Source organism: Amphiura filiformis, chromosome 19 (assembly GCF_039555335.1).
Source record: "Amphiura filiformis chromosome 19, Afil_fr2py, whole genome shotgun sequence".
In the NCBI taxonomy this organism is placed as follows: Eukaryota; Metazoa; Echinodermata; class Ophiuroidea; order Amphilepidida; family Amphiuridae; genus Amphiura; species Amphiura filiformis.
This window is the reverse complement of record NC_092646.1, coordinates 9576699-9594327: the sequence shown is the minus strand read 5'-3', so window position 1 is coordinate 9594327 and position 17629 is coordinate 9576699.

Genomic DNA, 17629 nt, shown 5'->3' with positions numbered 1-17629 from the left:
AAGAGTGTGTCTTAGTTAACATGGTTAACGTGATATGCTGATTCCTTCATGAACCTTAATTGTGTTTTGTAATCATGACCAAATTTTAAGTATTTATCATCCAAAATGTCAAAAAAGAACTATGAACCACACACAGTGTATAAATGAACTGTAATGTTCATAAGATAACATTGTACTAAATTCCTTTTCTGATATCGGACGTTCCGTCACAAGTATCACTTCCGGTCGAGGTCATCCATACAATCATCTCTGTGTTGTGTTTGTTTAATTTTATAATATATTGTGAGAAACAATCAATCTCTTATATAAAATAAACAAGAGATGTTTTTACATATAAATATTACTCTGTCTAGGAGGGAAGCTTTATGGATTACGGCGGTCACTAACCTAAAAAGTATACAAGAAGATTCTTTAAAGTAGCGAAAAAGGTCGACCGAGTTCATTGGTAACTAAAATTAACACCAATTATATTTTTAATAATGAATACGTTATTTTCAGTAGCAAAATAATAAAGTGAGAGAATAGTGTGAAATTTCCAGTGAGGGGCAATTTTCTAATGGTGTGTTTTGACATGTTCTCGCCGTTATATAGTCCAAAGACCCGTTAATTAGTTTTTCAGGAATCTGTTATGCTATAGTTGGAAAGTTCTCAAGTACCATATCCCTAGCCCTAAACCTAACCATATAACCCTAAACCTAACCCTAACCTAGTAAACCTAGCCCTTAACCTTAACCTTTGGACTAGCGTGCGTACCTTTTTCATATTTCGGAACTAGCGAACACGAACAGTAGTGGGACTATATAATTCGCCAGCGAAGTGTTACGTGCAATCCGATTATGATGACCATGTCAACTGGATCACACTTTTGAGTTCTACACCACGATCGAAATGATCGCAATAGGCCTACAAAGTCTATGGCATGTACGATCAATTCCAAAAGGTGCGTGATGAAGTTCAGGAGTAATGTATAATCACTTCGATGGCGAATAGGGATCAGTCCCATAACGTAAATAGCTTGGCTCTAAAACACTAAAATCTAAAATGTATTTGGCGACTTTTAAAGTTCATTGTGATATCATGTCCTTCAAACTAGCCCATATCATATCTGTAGTGGGTCACATTCAAGATCATTCAGAAAGGAAAACCTTGTAGCAAAGATTACGATATTTAACGAACCCTGAAATCAGACGTCCATTTGAAACTGGTTACCGAGTTAAGTCTGGACAAATTCCGTCCACCCAGTTGGTATTACTTTCAGATTATCATAGGCGGCCTAATTATGGCAATTAGGCCTATTATTATTGTTCAGTTTATACATTAGGCCTACTTGATGTTTATTTCATTTGCTTTGAACCGTTCAATTATCACACCAGTTAAGGCGTGTCGGTGTAGTCATGGTCGTTCAACTTCAAAAACAAAATCAATTTTCATTGTCTAGATTATTAATGAAAAGTTACACCTGGAAGGTTGGAATAGAGTGCGAAATGCAAAACATGCACTTTTAAAAATTGCTTAATTATAGGTTAATAAATGCGTATCACTTGTTGCTCGAGAAATTGTACAAAATAATGCACTTCTGAGATGTTGATACGTCTAATGCACTCCCCCCTTCGGGGCTCGTGCATTAGACGCATCAACATCTCAGTACGCGTGCATTATTGTGTACAATTTCACTCTCAACATGTGATACGCATGTATTAACCTATGCTACTACAGTAGTAACTGAATTCCTTGCCCGGCCCTAAATATACATAACTTTTGTTACCAGTGTGTTATTATTAGGCCTATTTGTTTTAATCCAAAAATAGTCACAAATTTATCAAGGAGTGTAGTACCACCTTAAGAAACACATTATTTACACCAAACTCTGAAAGAGTCCTTTCTGAAAGCGTTCATTTTTGAATAAGTTTTCATGGCGGTAACTTCATTCTTGCTAAATAACATAGCAGATGTTCAATAATATTTATCCGACAGAACGATAAGTACTGATTTTAATTTTCATCTATAGTGTCATATAGGATATGGGTGGGGAGGTCCAATGTATAATCAAAATAATTATTGTCTTTTCATGTTCTGACCCATTATTTTCGTTTCAGAAGACATTTGAGGATTTTTTTCACTAGAATTGTTTGCAGGGGATGGTCATCGGATATTTTTACACAAGTTAAGTGACCTATTGGTGATGGGATCCTCTCGGCAGGTGGAAGGAAGTTCAGAATAGTGTTAATCATGATGATGTACAGCGATTATAGGATTACACGGGTATAATCCATCACCTCCTCATTACGCCAATGACGACACCCTATTAAAGAACTTGACGCACGCGACCAGATCATCGTCTATATATGGGGTACGGGTTGACCATGCATACCACGTGATAAGATCCTGACAAAATACATAATACGCACGAAACGCATTGGATGTCTTTTTGAGAGTATACGCCGTAGAAGTGACGTCATAATCGGATTAATTACCATAACAATAGATTAATACAATTTTTGAATAGACCGCCCTGCACTACAAGCAGATTGCACTAATCACCTGTGTATATCAGCAAACATAGATTGAATATAATACTGCTCTTTTCAAAGAAACTTATCTTACAGGTGCGAGAGATCAGCCTTTCTTTGCCATCTATGGTTAAATGCATCGGTACCGCGTGATCGTTGTAGTGCAGGACGGTATAGTCAAAATTGTATTCATCTATTGCTATGGTAGTTAATCCCATTAACTACGTCACTTCTACGGCGTATAGAGGCCCTGCATGAAAACGGTAGATTGCAATCATGCTTTTGTTGAATGCATTTGAGTAGTCCGCCATATTTACGGGATGATACGTTGCATGCAAGGCCTCTATTCTAGGCTGCAACCAATCACATGTCTTTGTGATAGACCTACATGACATGTCGATTTATACCATCAAAATGGTTGCGAACAATAATATTTCAACCAATCAGGTATAGAGAAGCAGTGCGCAGCCAATTACACTACGTGAAATTGATGCAAACAGCACAAGTGGTTTCAAATAATGGACATTTGTCAATTACTATCCCTGGAAATGACATGTTGATTTCTACAGTCCATGATTTTATCTAAATTAGCCTACTTATGTCAATTACAAGTTCTCCTATCGGTCAAAATCAACATATGTCAATTTCTTTCAGCCAAATTGACATGTCCATTTACCTATCAATGGCAGCGATCGCACGTTACACGATTAGATTAGCATTTCTTTGCCATAAAATATTAGTTTTTACTGTCAGATATATCCCGTTTTATTTTTGAGCCGAACAACTACGGCAAAGCAAAGAAAATTGGAATTTACTACCAGCGCGTATGTCGCCAATACGTACCACTCCTTCGGTCATGTTATGGTACGACCCTTTTTGTTGTGTAGATCACCGTCTCGCACGCTGTGTACGTACTGTGTGTTATGAACATCGTGTATGTGTTCGACTAATAATTCCATCGCAATAATAAGACGCCGGTTCCGGCGCTTTATTCAAAATCTCGGATTTTGACAAAACTACAGCACCTAGAGTCTTGACATTTGCAAGGTATATTGGTTTAATAAAGTACAATATAATCGTGTAAAAAATGAATTTTAAAAAAATCAGTGAGGGCGTCCTCAACAGCAAATGTTATAATATGGCTTTAATTTTATTCCCGGATATTATTCAAACAACACTTTTAAAGACTTGTCAGCATGACATACTGTGGTGTATTACCCGAGGATAACATAATCATGATAATAGTAATCCAGTATTGGATAATAAAGGATTATTACGGATGACAGTAATCCTTACACGGTGAGAGTTATCATGTTCATGTTGAGTAATTGATGTACCAATAGAAGGTTATTTGGGTGTTAAAAATGAATTATTTGTACATACCATAACAATAATGACATGGTAGGTTTCCTTTGGGAGATGTTTTTAAGGTTAGCATCTATTTTAAACTTACGATTTGGTAGTTCACAGCATCTTGTGAATGATAGTAAGCTTTGGCAAAAACTGCATTGATCAATTCATAGTGAGTGTGCAGAAGAATTCAAATATCACAGTTATTGTTTGCTGCTTCGACCAACAATACCGCATCCCCGGGACCGCATCTACCCTTAAAGTAATAATGTTACGTTTAGTTGTTTAAGCAGGGTGCTCTCTCAGAGTGTATGTTGTAAAAGTGCCATATCTTCTTCATTATTCACGCAAGACATTTGGTGTAAAAACAACCATTATCATAACAAAAGGAAAACGATTTTTTTTGGGGGGGAGGGGGCAACTTTTTTTGGTAGATCATACCTTTTTTTAAATCTTCAGACTACATTCCAGATACTTTATAGTGTATCATGGGCAAGAGCGTCAGCTCTATAAGTGTATTGGGCTTGTAAACAGAGTATAATGCTATGGTAGCGATTTATAAATCACATACACTTCCGTGTATGATATGTATACCCAATGATCGTAAGTGAGGGTATGCTGTGAAACTAGTAGTAACGGTTGCCTTTTCCAGAGGTCTATACTTTTAAATTGTTAATACAGTCTTCTTTATATATCTTTTTTATTCTATTTTTATTTATTTTTGGAGACAAAATGTTTCTGAATGCTTCAAACATATCCAAGGTAAAACGAGGTATTTGTTTGTAGTTAGCAATGGATACTGCATTTATATACATGGGAGGACATATCATGATTTGGGCATCAGATGATTCATTCATTTCATTTCATTCGGCTGCGAAGCAGGCGACTACAAAATTTCTCACGTACTACGACCTGAAGCCAAAGTAGCAATGGCATCTGGCAGTAGAAAGTTGTCGAAATCCCCCAACAGTTTTTGCACATAAGACAAGTAGGATGTTCTTTGCCTTCCAGGTCTTCTTTTACCATGTAATGGGGTGTAGAGAGCATATCTTCTGCATGGTTCATCTTCCTGCATCCTCAGGATATGTCCCAGGAATCGTAGTTGTCGTGATCTGACAGAGTTGATAAGAGGCACAGTGTTGGTGATGGTATAGACCCTTACTAACATGGTCAGTGCGCTTGATGTTCAGCATTATCCTGTAACATAATGTACCAAAAGCGTTGATCTTATTTTCCATGTCAGTATCAGATGTATCAGTTTTCCAGCAGTATCAGTTTTCAGTATCAGCAGTGCCAGTATCAGTTTTCCAGCATGAGATGAACACGAACCTATGTCGTCATATCTTCCAGATGGTCTAATGTGTACGGTAAATCTCAAATTTGTTTGACATGAAAGGTTCAAATTTAAAATAGTTCATGATATAATGGCGTGGTACATAATTATTAGGCCTAGGGAGGGGGCACCGGACGATTTCCGTGGGTAATTCTCATAATTAAAAGGGTTGTGTAATATAGGGTAAAATATAGAGGATCCAGATGATCTGATGTGTATGTTGAAGTCAAGGGCTCTGAATGATACAACGACGACATGAGGAAGGGCTCCATTAATGATTAATTCGATTCGATAATCTAGACTCGTTCGTTCATAATATACTCGAGCGGAAACGCTTTTCAGAAACCTAAATATGCAATCGCTGAAACCTAAATATGCAATTCTTCCAGGCAATCTGTAAAAGAGAGCGTGAACGTAGCTGGCACTCAACTTGGACTTGCCAGAACCCTTGTACATGTAGATCGTCCTACACATTGAATCCCAACAACATGCTTTTTCGTGGATGTTAATATTGTTTACCTCAATAAAATATTCAACATTTTGGGTAAAAAATGTACGTTTTCATTTCTTCACTTATGTTACTGTGAAATATACTTGTATGGTTGAATTGGTAAGAAAAATTCCGGCCTGCTGACCTACCCGATTTTAGGCTTGGGAGGGCAACAACAAATTATTGTTTTGGCCGTGTCAGCTTGCTGTCACCTTTGCTATCTTACTCGCTTCCTTCTTACTCTCTATACCATACCCCCGACTTGCTCAAAAAATGCAAATACATATCTTAATAATACTTTCTTTATAGTATTTTACTCTTGTCTGTCCCAAAACCCATGAGTTCAGTTTTCACATGAGATTAATTATGACAACAATAATGTCATGATGTTGCTAAATTTTGACACGATTCTACAATGCCCTTAGTATAGATAATGTTAATTCTTGTGCATCACTTTTTATCTCGGTGTAAATCTGCGATGACTTTCTTGAGACTGGTCTAATTTTAACTCGTGAATCAGGACGTGGATGTTTTTACGGGACATTATAGTTACTTGAGGTATAGGCCTATATGACCACAAAGCATCGTCAATGCATACTAGCATGACTAGTAATACACATAACACTTCATGACTGACACATTGCCCTGTTGTGGATATCATCGATGTTTCTGAAAACCAATAGTGAAAACATGCGTTTACAATTTTTGTAAACATTAATAGTAGGTTACGAAGCCAAGTACCTGATGCCTGATTTTTGTGATTAGTTCTAAACATGTACATAAACTCTGAAGATCTAGAAAATTTAACCAATCTCCTATGTACGAGTACGTGAGTGAAATCAAAGATACTCAATTGAGTATCTTTGGTCCAATACACGTTTTTTCATTATCTTTATTCTTCCCATCATGCAAGTTGATATGACGTACGTAGTATATAAACATCTGATAATTGTCTGAAAAAGAAGCTTTTCAATCATTGCATCTTACCTGCCATAACATATGGCAGTGAAACTTGGACATTAAACAAAGATATGGAAAGGAAACTTCGGACTTCATAAATTCCCTTTCTTCCACTTAATTTCATAAAGTGGGTTTACTTTGTGAAGCAACACCCACACCTATTATCGCCGAGTTGAGGTGATCACCGTGCTCGCTATACGCTTGCATATTGTCAGCGTTGCCAAGGTAGCTGTGCGTGAGTGCAATGGAAAGTGGACTATTGCACTCGCTTGGAGTGCAATGGTCTTTTTCTAAAAATGACAAAAATAATCAACAGTAATTCTTCAATCAGATGATAAGAATCTTTGTATGAATTATATAAAATTAAATATTGAAACGTGTTAAATTGTTTATAAAATGTACTAATACTTGTTTTAGAGCGTATAGAAGAAAATGATTCTCAAAGCATACTCATGGTATAAAAAATAACAATGTGTCGTTTTATAAGGGATGCACCATTTGACTTCAAGAGGGGGCTGGTAGTTGAGGTCGGGCGGGGTGTTTATAGGAAGGAGTAAGTGATAGTAAGGAGGGGTTTATCAGTGATGGTGTTGAAAGTTTTGTTTATTTGCTCATGTAGTAGGACAAGGGTTTATTTTTTCAAAAACTTCCAGACTCCTGTCACATAGTGCGTCTCTAACATGCGGCAAATATATTGAAGCATATCTTTGATTGAAGTCGCTGACACATCTCGCTAAGATTCAATAATCCCAATTACAATTGTCACGAGGCGGAAAAATTAATCTGTTTTGATTATGAAATACATGGGTTTTGAGGTCAGCATAAATTAATTTGATTGCTTCCCAATTGTATAATTAACAGCACAGGTGTACAGGAGGATTAAAAAGGCGTACATGTTGTCTCAGTCCTTACAACGCGTTTTTAGAGCTATTTTTAAACTAGATTCATTAGACAGATAATAGGTATAAATAAATATATATTTTCTAGGGTTGAGAAGCAGAAAGCCTTAAGGTTAACAACTATTTTAAACCGTTGCGATTTGGTAGTTCACAGCATCTTGCGAATGGTAGTGAGCTTTGGCAAAAATTGCATTGATCATTTCATAGCATTCAAATGTAAGAGATAATTATACTTTTGTAGGTCATGTGGTTCTTGAGTTATGTTGTAAAGAGGGCTGAAACAAGAACACTTTTGTAAAACGTATATAACTCATTAACAACAATAAATCAAGCAAGTTTTCAAAGTAATTGATTTGTAGGATGAACTTTTGCAAAACATCAAAGTGTTATTTTTCAATAATTGAAAAAAAAAATTGGCTGCTTCGACCATGTTTTGTCGACAAACAATACCTCGAGAAAAACAGGTTTAATATTTTTGCAAACTAAAGTTTTTTACAACTCACAAATTATGTAAGTGTCTGACTTAACTCAAGTTTGGTCCTATAATCTTATTCATTTTAACATTAACATTTGTCAATTATGATTAAGAGTATAATGGATTTAAGATATTCTTTAGTACAGTTACAGTTGCTAACGTTCAATGTTGTCAATGGTGGATGGAATGTGTTATTATAATCTCTTTACAATAGAAGCATACAGTTCTGTAAATACACTCAACAGTGTACTTCGGTTATATTTATAAATGCGCTTTTATAAATACGAACGTGACCCATGGGAACGACATACCAAGACCAGCAAGCGTGACCAAATCCTCATGCATTGACCACTATACAGAAAAGGATAGGAACTCTGTAGATAAATATCATCAAATTTAGGTATTAATCGAATTGCAAAATTATTACACATGTTGCAATTCCAAATTGTAAAATGTTATCAAAAACAAAATTTTGAAAGTATAGACAGAAAGAAATATTCAACGACGGAAACGTTTACAATATGATAATCACAACGTTGCACGAAACAGACAATTTTGCTGTACAGCAGTCTCATGTTGTTCCGCCTTTGCATTAAAATGTATAGGAAGACCACTGGCTATGTAGAAGGTCACTTCGAGACTGTCTATAAGCAGTTGTGGCAGCGGTCACGTGTGTATTTATAAAATCGCATTTATAAATATAACCGAAGTACACTGCTCAAAATACTTTGAGATGGATTAGTGTGGTCCTGGTTAACTGCCTTTGGAATATATAAATAACAACTAAAATTGTGCACACCAAGAAGACTTATCTCAGTGTTTGACCAAATTGAGTTCGGGCCAGAAAGCCTCAACTCAGAGTTGAGGCTTTCTAGCTAACTACAATTGGCTATATCAGGATATTGAGATGTGGCTATAATAATAATAATATAATAATATGGAAACTTATAATGCGCAAGTATCCGTCAGATCCGCTCACTGCGCAACAACATGAATATGACCACAAAGGGGAACATGATGAACAGAGCAAATACAGATAATATATAATATACCATAATAAGAAAAACATTCTACACTACAAGTCATCAGCAAAAGCGATATTAAACAGATGTTGGCTAGTTGAATTGTGTTATCGGCAATTTTTATGATTGGAAGAATCTGTGGGTGCTGGTGGTTATTTTGGTGCCAAAATCTCAAAATGGCAAAAAAGTGAGTTAACACTTCCTGGTTCTGAACCCTCGAATTTTTCTGTACCTGTTAACACATACAAGTATAGGAACTTGATTTTTTGGTGTGATCGAGCCTTATAATTATATATTCTCCACCTCGGCCTCATTTTATCTGGTCAATACACATTATACAAGCCGTTTAATATAATCTAAAAATAGTGCTAAAAAGTGACCGAAGCCATGTAATATAGGTACCTTCCCAATTAAATTTCCCTACTAAACTGTCAAATTGCATTATAAGTATAGGGAAACTGACGAAAGGAAACATCGATGATATCCACAACAGGGCAATGTGTCAGTCAAACTTATCTGTGTAATTCTTCAGTTCGTGAGACCCATGTTTCGCTCAATAATTATACAGTGTAGCTTTCGTATCCATTACATTCATTATTTATGTGCCCCTTTTTCATTTAAATTTAAAACAAAAGGGAGAAAAGAAAACTTAAATAAAAACTTACTACTTTAAGGGATCTAAAATGAGCGTTTATTGCGTTTCGATAGTATTTTTTGTGGCACATGAGAGCACCTCAGACCTATCGAATTGTATTCTGAATACGAAGCATGTCTTTCTGATATCAAATAATTTTCATTTTTTGAAAATCACAATATAATACAAATTTTATGACAAATTATAAATATTTGATATTTTTCGAATTTTTAATATATAACAGTCCTCGAAGTAAATTATATAAATCTAATGATATATTCTTAAAGTGTATGTAGCAGGGAGGAAAAGCCGACGGTCAATTGAAAATTTTGACCTTTCATATTGAAGATATGGATTTTTTCCCAAAAGACCTAATTTTTTGGGTGTTTTGGGAAAAAAATCCATATCTTCAATACGAAAGGTCACAATTTTCAATTGATAATCGGCTTTTCAACCCACCTACATACACTTTAAGTATAAATCATCAGATTTATAAAGTTTACTTCACGTACTGTTAAATATCAAAAATATCAATTTTTAATGATTTGCCATAAAATGTGTATTAAATTGCGAATTTCAAAAATTCAAAATTATTTGATATCAGAATGACATTCTTCGTATTCAGAATGCAATTCGATATGTCTAATGTGCTCTAATGTCCCAAAATAAATACTGTCCAAACGTTCATACCCCAGCCCTTAAATAAAGCTTGTCTGAAGACTCTGTGTTGTCTCTTTGTTGCGCTTCGCGCTTGTTGGAATCTTTTCGCCTTGTATAGGCCATACAGTCACTTTTAAAACGAAACCTTCGTCTAATCAAATCCTTGTACCTTTACTTTTTGAAGCCACTTTGGCTTCAATGGGGTGTCATAATGTAGAGGATTAGATAGTGCATCTATTAAAAAAATCAATTTACCCAAATATGGTTTAATTTTAATTTTACGATGTTTCGGCGCAGTTTAGTACCCATTTATATTCACCGTTTTGTATTCTTCGCCCGTGCATTATATTTCAGGAACCACCCTTCATAGCCATTAATAGAGTTTGCGAAATTAGGTTTGGAAATTTACTTTAACTTCCACGGCAATTGCAACACTGATTCGAATTTCTTGCTCAGATTTACTTCAACGCGAACGTCTGATTAGTTACTGCACCGACAGCGTCTTGTCGCTTAAACCCTGGACATAAATTAAGTGTCAAATGAACGGCATGTGTAAGCGACGCATCCCCGGACTGCATCAAACTTTCTCCCTTTTGTTTGGTCAAGTGGGTTATTGGTGACACTTCAAGACAAATGACTCTGGCTTAGGCGCTTAGTTTGAATACGCTGGCGAAGTGACGTAATAATCGGATTAACTACTATTGCAATAGAGGTTATCCGTGTTCTATAAGTTGCATATCCTATCAGCGACTGCTATACCCGGTTTAGGACTTTCAAAAGAAGTACCTGCATGTGCAACCATGACTGCTTCAAAATAGCCCGCCAAAGTCATGCAGGTAACTTCGAGGTCGTGCATTGAATTGGTTTGAATGAGGAATACTACGGGAATCAGCGCCTTTTGTTAGAAGTCAAGCATGAGTAAAGTGGATAACCTCTATTCAGTATCGAAGTTACGTAATGTTACTATGTCAACGGGATCACGCGCTAGAGTAATGAACCACGATCGAAATGATCACCACATAAAGTATATGGCACTCGAAGGCATACCAAAGTAGCGTGATCCGGTAACCAAGAGAATTACGTAACCACTTCGATGCTGAATAGCTGAAAGCAATTTTTGAATATAATCAAACGCGCCGTGGAGTTGTTGTATTTAGCTCGACAGCCATCAGGCATTGCACTAAGTTCATTATCCAACTGGTTGGCTTTATTTGCAGATGAAAGAAGGTGAGAAAATAAATAGAAAATAAAAAGATAGTTGAACCTTTTACGCCTCATAAAACCAATGTTCTGTATCTAATTTCAAGAATCATTCTAAAAAGTTACACTTTCATTAAATTTGTATATCTCACTTTTCATTTCTGGCGACAACTTGTAGGTTGTGATGTGACTGATGGATGAAGTCTTCTGTTATTATTGTCTCTTTGAGGACACGGTTAGTCACCATGGAGGAAGTTTTCCATTTCACAACATAAGCCATGTTACGTGGCCCATCACACATACGGTCACATGCATGGTGGCGCCGTATGTACAGGTAGCATAAGACCCGTATTAAAGTGTGTTTGAGATTCGGAAGGATTTGAACATAAAGTCGATTGTCAAATGACATCATTATTCTGTTTAATTAATAACTTCCTTATTGGAACTATATAATACAGACCATCTTATAAGACTCATTATGTCGATCATACGTCAATCAAATCATTTAGATATTAATCACAATCATTAATAATAATAATAAACATTAATAATACAGGGTGTCACTGAAAGAACTGTATCGTTTGAAACTTAATTGTTTGGGTATTTTAACACCACAACTAAACATAACTAAATAACTGGTGTGGATGAGGAATACATTAGCTATTACATACCTTTTGAGTTTTAACATCTGACCACACCGTTCATGAAATATAAGAATTTTACGAAAGTCCCTCATTTTCAAACCTATCAACGGATTCAATATCAATCGATAATCTGTATGCAGAGTGCTAATCACTGTGCATCATATATAGTAGCACATGAGGCGTCTATTTTCTTTGATAGATATTTGACTCCGTGGAACGGGCTGAATATGAGGTAGTTTCATAAAATTCTTTTATTTAAAAAACGGAGCCGTCAATTGTCAATATTCAAAAAGTACGTGGCAGCTGATATATTCCTCAACCACATCAGTTATTTAATTATGTTTGGTTTATGCGTTAAAATACCCAAACAGTTCAGTTTCCGACGATACAGTTCTTTCAGGAACACCCTGTATTACGAAAGAGAAAATGGGATTGGTATTAATCATTTCATAAATTGGTTGCGAAAATGTTTAATAATAATAATAATAATAATAATAATACTAACAACAACAACCTGGAACTATTTATTCATGCTATAAGTATGCAACTTCTTATTAATTTAATCTTATTTTAGTCTTTTGCTCTTTTATTTGATCTAATTCTTCGGTTGATTTATTTTTCGTTTTGTTTTGTTTTTTCCTTTTTACACCTTTTCGTATATTTTAAATTTTAATATATTTGTACTATCTTGTAATTTATTCTTATATTTTCGTTATTTGGTACAATGCCAAAAAGAGGTACAATAAATAAACGTTTTCCCTAATGCTGCATGAAAGATTGTACTGAAAACAAATTAAATAAAGGGGATTTTGCTCTTCCGCATTGGTTTCTTCAGGAACTCTGAAGATATAAATGCGAGCATCCGTACGCGGTACGACAAAGCATAATTTCACCACATATATGCCTAAAACAAAGTTGACTAACAAACCGATAATCCGATATTCTATGCACTCTTGCAAGGAAACACCCTTTTTTGAAAGATTTATCGCCCTGTATATTACTCATATTATCGTAACCCCTTTACATGTAACTGCTGTTCCAATATATTTTGTTAGAAAGTTTCAAGGGTTCAACCTCTAAAGTTTCTGAAATTGTGCCATCTTAAGCATGATAAGGAGCAGGTGTGTGTCTGCTTCCATTGTCTGTTTTTTTTAGAGTATGACATCACATACTTAATGTTACTTTGTTAGAAAGAAAAGGGGCAAGGTATACCAACTTGATATGGAGAAACAAGTAAAATACATAGACGGTACGCAGAGGGGTACAAAAAACTAATGTAGGTACAGAAGTCCCGACAGAAGTATAGGTAAAGTTCGATAACCAAACATTACCAATTCCAAGGCCCACAGAAGTGTTAAACCTGCAAAAACAATTGGGATCAATGGGAATACCAAAGTGCATTGGAACAAGTGATCAATATCACTGTGCACATAAGCCGACACGATAAACCAAACAACAAATATAGGCGCAAAGTAGGCAAAGTTCGGTGGCCAAATATTACCAATTCCAGATTCCACAGAAGTGTCAGGAAAATAGTACAAACATATACTGTAACAAGTGATGAAAATCACTGGGCACATCACCAGACAAACTAAACCAAATAGAAAAAGCAAACAACGAAAACTACATGCTGTAATTTAAAAACAAATTCAAGTCAAAAACTGAAATCAAGTTCAAATAAAAATCAGTAACAAACAAGACAACAAGCCTAGAAGTTGTATCTTAACTCAATGAAATCAAGTTCACTACAGTTACTTTGTTAATTTTATTGTTGGTATAAAAAACAATAGTGCCAGCCGAATCTATTAAGTTATACCTGTAATTGTTTCGTCATCAGTCATGGATCGATCTAATGTTTCGTGTGGATCTGATGACTTCGTTAAAGCCCCGGTTAAAGCACGAAGACATTGCCACTTGTGACAGACGCTTGGCGTTACAAGTCTGACGGCGTACATCTTTGAAACCCACAGGTATAAAGTCGTTTATAATGTTTTGTTATAGGTTAGGCTATATACTATAAACGAGTGTTACTAGTATATCGTATACCGTAAAACCTCATTTACAAGCATATAGAGTGATTCTGATGAAAGCTAAATTAATCCCGGTGCCATTATGGAGTTTGAGCAAATAAATGACAGATCCAAGCATATACGAACAAGTATTATTGTAAGACTAGACCAATATTTTGTATTGGCATATTTATGTTTGTTTCGTAGGAACTTAGCTTTCATCAAAAACACTATATATGCTTGTAGACGAGGTTTTACGGTATTGTACTTCACAGTAACATCGCATGCAAGTTCTCCTTAAGACTTTTTAAATTGAATCAAAAATCGTTGACATAATATTTAAACAAAAAATACAAGCGTTATGGATAACCTGTTTTGTTTTAGTCACCTTGTCCAATATTGAAATGTCACACATCATTGCGTTCTGTTGCAATGGCTTGTTATGTTAAAACCCCCTGAGCACTACCTGCCGATCTAACATTACCTCTGATCGGTCAATTACATGATATCTTCATTTTAATCACCAATCAGAATGGGGCTTTGCAAATAATTCACCCCAATTTTTTTGCGTCGTAAAATTATTCTAACAATGTTGCTGATGGGTCTTTTTGACCAATCGGCTGGTAGTTCAAATTGAGTTTAAAAAAACGTGCTGTTTTGAAGTTGCACAATAAGTAATTGTGTCCATTCATCTTTCGAAAAGCATGCAGAATACTGTAAACATTAGTTGTTGTTATTGCAGATGGTGACGATAATAAGGTTGTTAATGAAGATGGTGATAAAGAGTAGGAGGGTGAGGAGGAGGAGAATAAACAACAACAACAACAACCAAATTAACAGCATCAAGAGCTCTAATACAGACGCTAACAAAAACTGAAACAACTGCAGTGTAATGTGTGATAAGCCAACTATTTTATTTACTAAGATGATATCGCTTATGAACTCATAATAAAAAATAAACGAGCAAAACAACATGCATCAAAACAAAGAAACAAACAGGACAGAAATGAAGACTGTATAGTGTTTCCCTTGCTTGTTACAATAGTTAGATCGACCAGTAAGCGATGTTAAGACCAAAATAAAAGCCCCAAAGCAGGAAATAGGTACTGCATTTTATGGCATTTGTCACGTTGGTTGTGTCATTGTCAGGAACCAGATACATTCATTAATGTGATTTGCATCTACAGATTTACACAGGTGCTAATGCAGCTTTCCAATGTTCCGACCTTGACATGCTGCCAAATAACCCAGGCTAAGAGGCTCTAAAAGAAACGGAATTAAAGTATCGCGAAATGGATCAAAACGGGTGTAATGGACGGAATTGGGTCGAAATGGGTCAAAACGCATCTAAATGTATAAGAATGGATCGAAATAATGTCAAGAATAAGTCTCAATGAGTAAGAACGGATTCGGATTTAAAAGATAACAACCTGGCGTCAAGGGCGTCAATCCGAAGTTGAACATGGAGAGGGCACACGTTTTGTTAAATATGACCGCGAAGCAGGCCTCTCGCACTTGCGCGACGCAGGGTGGTGTCTGGGGTGGAGATGCCCCCTCAGCCATTGGAAAATTTGACAAAATGGGCGACAAATGAAGGCATTTGGTGGACACTTTTTACACTATTATGTGTAAAATGTTAGTTGGAAAAAATTTTGAAAAATGTTCCAGCTTGCAGTTTATTTCTAGTGGTGTGTCTGGACTTTTTCATGATGCAGTCATGTCTGCAGTAGAATTCATCTCGACCTTTGCAGGACTTAACCCCATTAAAAGCTATTAAACCAAGATAACACTCATTGAAACAGCTCAACTGATTAAATCGGATCTTCTCTGGTTGTGCACAAGTGACTGTTTTCATGTGCGATATCGCAATAAAGCTGGTATTCATAGCTTCAGTTGAGTAACCGATTATAAAGGAAACGAAAGGAAACAATGTTATGTGTGGCTTTGTTCACGAAATCAGACAATGTCGTGCTTTTTGTAAACCAGCATTCTTGAAAATGAGCAACATAATGATTTTTGACTTAACACGGTTTGGAAATAATTTCTTCATATTTTTGGTGTTATCTGTCGTTTACATGTCCTTCCTAAAACACAAAAGTACGACCCTCTCCAAACACCTAAATTAGCTAAAAATTTAGGACATGTTACAAAAACTATATTGTCTAGAATTTTAGAAGAGTACTTTTAATATTGGCCGGTTATTTTTCACACAGCGACGTTAACTAGGCAATGTACTATTACCTATAACATTAACTAAAACACCAAAGTACGAATATTTCCAAACATCTAAATTAGCTAAAAATTTAGGACATGTTAAAAACTATATTTTCTAGAACTTTAGAAGAGTACTTTTAATATTGGCCGGTTATTTTTCACACAGCGACGTTAACTAGTCATATCCCCATACTGTTAACGTAGGGCTATTTGTAAAGGTCACGCGTCAATGGGAAAGAGCACTGTGTATTGTGTATAGGAAAACGGACAGTAACTGCAGTATGTGTCGAGGGCGGGCGAAGACAAGTCCTCCTGCCCTCCCCACCGGATTGATGCCCATGCCTGTCGTGTATTTTTCCACATTAGCTGCTGATCCTCCGGTTTTCAGAAGCGACGTGAAAAAAATTGGCGGCTGGTGGCAAGAAAGTTTCGCATCAGTTCACTTTGGGCGAAAACAAAAGGTGAAATTGCGACAAGAACTGTCAGTAACGGTCACCCTTTTTTCCTCTTATACTGGACTACAACCACGGCTATATGGTACTCCCAAATTAACAATAATGGAATGAAACGTGCCAATGATCGTCATGTTTCGGCACAAATAATTTTTGCAACAAATGACGTCACGGACATGAACATCTATGGTAGGACAGGGTTGTTTCCCGGGGTTGTTTTTGTCGCCTTTCTTTGCGTGAAACATTATGAGCCAAATTGTCTCATCTACAATTGCACAGTTCATTGACCCCCATCAATTATTGTGGCTCATAATGAAGTTGACCTGAAGTTCTGCCGTTTTGTACCTAACATATTCAGAGGTCATCGTATGAATATAAAGGCATATAAAGGTTATAGAACTGTGTCCTGTCAGATGATGAGGTTTCAGTCGTGATAAAAATTAATTGTTCAATTACAATTTATCTGTGTTTGCAACGACCTTCATTGGTGCAATTTTAACGGAAATATCAACGCAATACTTGATACTTTACAGAACGTCAATGGGTAGTTTAAACTTGCCGGATTAGTTTTGTATTGTTTGAAACCTTGAAAGAATTGCTCGTTGTCGTCGATTGAATTTCAGTCATTATAGGCAAGCGTTGGCCATGCAGACTCCGAATATTCGACGTAGAATATTTGTTCAACAAGTATTCGTATATTGCAATCTATATCAATATGTGTCGACGGAAAATCAGTTATAACGTAAAACCTCGTCCACAAGCATATTATAGAGTGCT